The following is a 6,388-nucleotide window of genomic DNA, read 5'->3' as shown; positions in this document are numbered from 1 at the left end:
ATGAAACCAAATATAATTTCTAGAAATGAAAAATAAAATAGTTGAAATTACAAATCAATAGCCTGGTGGCCGGGCGCAGTCGCTCATGCCTGTAATCCCAGCACTTCGGCAGGCTGAGGCAGGCAGATCACTTGAGGTCAGGAGTTTGAGACCAGCCTGGCCAACATGGCGAAATGCCATCTCTACTAAAAATACAAAAATTTAGCCGGGCATGGTGGCACAAGCCTGTAGTCCCAACTACTCGGGAGGCTGAGACAGGAGAATTGCTTTAACCCAGGAGGCAGAGGTTGCAGTGAACCAAGATGGCGCCACTGTACTCCAGCCTGGGCGACAGAGTAAGACTCTGTCTCAAAAAAAAAAAAAGAAATCAATAGCCTGGTTAAAACAGCAGATAAGACAAAATTGAAGTGAGAATTAAGAAACTGAAAGATAGATTTCAAGAAATTACTCAGAATGCAGCAAAGGAAAGACATGGAAATTCCAAAGAGAGGGCAAAAGACACAGAAAATAGAGAAGCTCTTATATCTAATTGGACTTTCAAAATGAAATTAAAGAACAAGCAAGTGAGAATATTCCAAGAGAATGATAGCTGGGCATGGTGGCTCACATCTGTAATCCCAGTACTTTGGGAGGCCAAGGTAGGAGGATCACTTGAGACCAGGCCGGGCAACATAGCAAGACCTTGTCTCTAAAAAAAAAAAAAAAAAATTATTTTTAAAAAACTAGCCAGGGATGGTGGCATGTGCCTGTACTTCCAGCTATTCAGGAGGCCAAGATAGGAGGATTGCTTGAACCCAGGAGTTTGAGGCTACAGTGAGCTATGATTGCACCACTACAGCCTGGGTGACAATGTTAGACCCTGTCTCTGAAAAAAGAAAAAGAAAATGGCAGAAATTTTACCATACGTGATGCAGACAACAAATCCTAAAATTCAGAAGCTAAACTGCACTGGTTATTTATCTAGCTTTCAACTCCACATCCATCCTTCTATTTCTTGCAAAATAATGATAGGATGGGATGTCTTCAAAGCACTTTTCCAGGCTCTGTTAGTGGCTGACTTCCCCCAAGGTTTCACCAATAATAGGCACTGGTCAGTGATCATAAGGTAGGAAAGGGGAATAGCAGTAGTTCTTCCCCTCTCTTTTTTGCTCTTTTCCTTCTGGCTCTAAGCTCTCAGCAATAGCACTTCCTCCAACTATTCAGCCCCAGTAGCCCAACCATTGAGGAGATGGTGATCCCTCCTCTTCCCTTCTAGATTCTGGTAATGCAACATACTCTCTTTGATTCCTTGAGCCGTAGAGATGTGATAGCTACTTTCAGTGTTTTCTAATCTCTGGGCTACCTCACCTTTGTTCCTCTTTCAACCTTTTGACATATGTGTAGCTAATTTCCTTACAAAATCCTGTACATAAAATTTTATATAAAATACAAAATATTTTAAAATACCTAGCATGGTTTCTTTTTGCTGCCTGGACTGTGACTCAAATACCAACAATTCCAATCAGGAAGAATAAAAAGAAATCCACAACTAGACACATCGAAGTCAAATTTAGAACATTAGAAAGAGGACAGACTGCCTAAAAGAAGTGACTGGTGGACTGATGATGGACTTCTTAACAGTAACAGTGGAAGCCAGAAAATAAGTACCATTCTCAAAGTGCTGATTAAAAACAACTGTCAGCCTAGAAGTACATACTCTATGAAACTATCATCTCCAAATAAGAGGGAAATCAAGATATTTTTCAGACAAAACCCAAGTGTTTTCCACAAACTGGGACACTCCAAAGAAATTACTAAAACTATACTTATGGAAAAGACAAATTGTCCCAAAAGAAAGGCCTGAAATGTTACCAGGCAATGGTGAGCAAAAAAATAAAATTTAATTTAAAAAAATTAAAAGTAAGCATCCAGTTATCTAAAGAAATACTGCCTCTAATAAACAACAAAATATCTTTTATGTGCTTAAATAACATCAACAGAGAACCAAAATACCAGAAAAAAAATGACACGCAAGTCGGGAGTGGGGTAATGATCATTAAAGCTTTCAAAGGTCCTGTTACTATTCAAGAGAATGCTAAGGGTATTGACCAATTTTAGACCACGCTGAGTTAAATAATAGAGATCACCAAAGTTTAGTGCATCTCTATTATTTCACTCAGCATGGTCTAAAAGACCTGGCCTTGGGATCTGGGGTTTAGTTTCCCCCTCAGCCTTGCCTTTAGAAATCCAATTAGCCAGATGCCTACTTCAACATCATTTCTGGCATCCCTGAAAAGTTGCACAACCAGTTATCATATGATTGAGTAGGTACTATCATATTTAATTAGTGAAACAATGTCTGTAATATGAATAAGGTATGCCACTTGGATGAATTGAAAATACTTTAATATTTAACTTTTGAATATACATAAGCATTCTAAAAAATAACTTGGAGTGAAATTTTTCTTTATGAGTTTTCTATGTTTATATCCATCACTTGAATTAAAAAATGTTATTCATTGGTTCAGTATACTCAGTAGTGAAGAGTAAAATGCTGCAATAGTTATGATTTTTAATACTATTGACATAGAAAACCAATTATTAACAAGCTGCATTGCTCAGCTTTTACTACCTTATGCTGCAGCAACAAACCCTAAAATAAACAACTATATTTAATTTTGTGTTTCTTAATTCCACTTAGGTCATAAGTCTAACAAGAAAAAGTATTATTAGGAAAATCTTCACATCTTGCAAGGGTAAACTTAAAGCAGAATTTTAGCTTTGCCACCTTAAAATTTCACAAGTAGGGAAAACTCAAAAATCCTGCTCAAAGAATCTCAAAATCCTGGAGGCCAGGCGCAGTGGCTCATGCTTATAATCCCAGAACTTTGGAAGGCTGAGGCAGGCGGATCACTTGAGGTCAGGAATTCCAAACCAGCCTGGCCAACATGGTGGAACCCCATGTCTGCAAAAATACAAAAGTTAGCCAGGCTTGGTGGCGCATGCCTGTAATCGCAGCCACTCTGGAGGCTGAGGCATGAGAGTCGCTTGAACCCAGAAGGCAGAGGTTGCAGTGAGCCGAGATCACGCCACCGCACTCCAGTCTGGGTGACAGAGCGAGACCCCTTTCAAATAAATAAATAAATAAATAAATAAATAAATAAATAAATACATACAAACATCCTTGATAAACCATTTTCAATTTAGATATGATAAATATAAAACACAAAAAGAGTCAAATACAGTTTAGAGCAAAATGAGGTATCAAACCACACTTTATTCTCACTTATCAAACTTAAAATAATAAATTTTAGAAAAGGCTTTGAGAATTCCTTATAGTTATGTCTAGGGGAGCTAAAAGTTTAAAGAAAAAGCTTATTGATCTTATTACTATAGACCAGGAGTTGACAAATTTTTTGTTAAGGGCCAGAGACTAAATATCCTAGGCTTTGCAGGTCATAAGGTCTTTATCAGAACTACCCAACTCTGTTGTAATATAAAGGTGCCGTAGATAATATGCAACAAATTAGCACGGCTGTGTTCCAATAAAACTTTACTTACAAAACAGGCTCAGCCAGGAGCTGTGGCTCATGCCTGTAATCTCAACACTTTGAGAGGCTGAGCCGGGAGAATCATTGTGAGACCAGCCTGGGCAACATAATGAGACCCCGTCTCTACAGAAATATATATTATTTAATTAGCCAGGCATAGTGGTGAAGCGGGAAAAGTTCCCTTGTTCCCCTTGCAGGGCATGCGACGGGGGAGTGGCTCACTTCTTCAGTGCCCCACTGCTCAAACCTCTAGGGGAGCTTACAGTCGGGCAGGTTGTGGGGCTCCAACCCCACGGCAGCGTCTAGTGGTGAACGTTTACAGCTTCTGAAGCCCCAGTGGGTGTGTGTTACCGTGTCCTCTTTTAGTTTTGTTGTCTGTAGGCGGCTTGCGTTTATCAGCTCAATTAGACCCTCTGCCTTATCGCAAGGATAAAGGGCTTTCTGTATCCTGGAGTTCTTGCCTGAGTATACGGGAAAAATCAGATCACACGTGGGCTTGGAGAATGCATGCAAGGTTTTATTGAATAGTGGAAGTAGCTCTCAGCAGATGGATGGGGAGCCGGAAGGGGAATGGTCAAGTGGTTTTCCCCTGGAGTCGGGCTGCTCAGCAGACCCGACTCTCCTCCGATCACCCTGGCCAAACTGCACATCCTTCCGCTGGTCGGTGGCCTGCCGGCGTCTGCCAGCGCCTGTTGGTGTGCTCTTCAACAGATGTGTTCCTCTTGACATCCAGCCGCTTGTGTGCCTGCCCGCTAGGGTCTCGGGGGTTTTCATAGGCACAGGATGGGGTGTGGCGGGCCAGGGTGGTCTAGGGAAAGACAACATTTGGGCACAAAAACAGAAATGCCTGTCCTCACCTAGGTCGGTGGGCACAGGCCCAGGGTTGGAACCCTAGCCAGGGACCACGCCCTTCTCTACCCAGCACTTCTCTGCCCCCCTCCCATATCAGTGGCATGCACCTGTGGTCCCAGCTACTAGGGAGGTTGAAGTGGGAGGGCTGCTTGAGTCCAGGAGTTTAAGGCTGCAGTGGGCCGTGACCGTGCCACTGTACTCCAACCTGGACATCAGAGCAAGACCCTGTCTCAAAAATAAAAAATTTTAAAAAGGACAGATTTGGCCTTTAGGCAGTAGTTTGACAGTCCCTACTCTAGACTGTGAACTATTTTCAGTAGGTGAAGATGAAAGATTGTTGAGATTTGCTGAAGCTATGAATCCTACTTGAGGTCCTTCTAGAAAATTTATTATCAAAAACGTTTTCTTGAATTGTATTCTGTTGTGTACAGAATGGCTATGATAATATTAAATGGACTACTCTATCTTGGACATTAAGACATTTGGATATGCTGAAACAACTACAAGTCATATTTAAGTTTAATAGCATGGGAGATTAATGATGAATTCAACTCTACTTCTACTTGATTATTGGGAGATCATTGAGGTCTCATACAGCTATTAATATAATACATTCTGATTGAAGAACTATTTATAGGATAGAAATCAGTAAAGAAGAGTGTCATTCAGTTGTTATCAACAATATAACCAACATAGTGAAGGGCCAGATAGTAAATAGTAAATAGCTTAGGCTGATTTAGGAACCACAAGCATACAATGTTTTGTTCACATACCCTTCAGTACTGCAATCAGAAAGCAATTATAACTGTCTATAAGCACAAAGTTAGTAGGCCACTTCATCATACCTCAGTCAAGACAAAATATATGATGTCCAGAGATTTTGGAATGGCCGTGTCATATATTTAACAAGATATTTAAAGAAGATGGAATAGCAGCTACTACATGTTTAAAAGCCATGTTGAATGAAATAAAACAATATACTTTTAGATGAAAATTTATTTTAACTTATTAAAATACTTGCAGAGAAAGTAGTTTGCTTACTGGAACCTGAAGAGAAAGTAAATAACCAAGCCAATGCTTTCAGAGTGCAAATATTTCTCATATGATAGCTGCTGAAAAAATTCTCTTATCTACTCCAGGAAGATGCTTATACTGGTGTGTATGATATGAAACTGAAATGCAGATGGAAAGCCTGAGATGACTGGTTTCTTGAAAGCCAATTATATTGCTCCATTGCTATATTGGTAGACTCAAGGTTTAAGGACACATTTTTTCAAGTGACTGTGTAAAAGCACCATGTGCAGACAAAAACAAAAATACAGAAAGTGAGAACAATACTTTCTGAAAAGATTCAGAAAATAGATTCTCCAATTGGCACTCAAAGCATCCATTTATAGAACTACTCCAATCAAATTGCACCATCACTGGCAATCACAGGACTAAGATTTTAATGGAGATGAATCTTTACCTTACTCAGTTCCTATTAAACAGAAAGGAAAGCTTAATAATTTTGTGGCAACATCAACACTAGCAGTATCCCATAATGGCAGAGCTAACCAAACATCTGCTACTCTACCCTCTTTAGGTGAAAGTGAACATCTATTTATGTGGTACATAACACTGGCATTAAGGTTAGGCACAGTAGCTCACACCTGTAAATCCCAGTACTTTGGGAGGCCAAGGTGGGAGGATTGCTTGAGTCCAGGAGTTTGAGACCATCCTGGGCAACAAATGAGGCCCTCATCTCTACAAAAACATTTTTAAAAAATTAGTTGGCCGGGCGCAGTGGCTCAAGCCTGTAATCTCAGCACTTTGGGAGGCCGAGACGGGCGGATCACGAGGTCAGGAGATCGAGACCATCCTGGCTAACCCGGTGAAACCCCGTCTCTACTAAAAAAAACAAAAAACTAGCCGGGGGAGGTGGCAGGCGCCTGTAGGCCCAGCTACTCGGGAGGCTGAGGCAGGAGAATGGCGTAAACCTGGGAGGCAGAGCTTGCAGTGAGCTG

This window comes from Rhinopithecus bieti, unplaced genomic scaffold (genome assembly GCF_001698545.2).
Source record: "Rhinopithecus bieti isolate Rb0 unplaced genomic scaffold, ASM169854v2 scaffold_58, whole genome shotgun sequence".
NCBI lineage: Eukaryota > Metazoa > Chordata > Mammalia > Primates > Cercopithecidae > Rhinopithecus > Rhinopithecus bieti.
The sequence above is the reverse complement of the archived record's forward strand: the minus strand, read 5'-3'. Positions refer to the sequence as shown.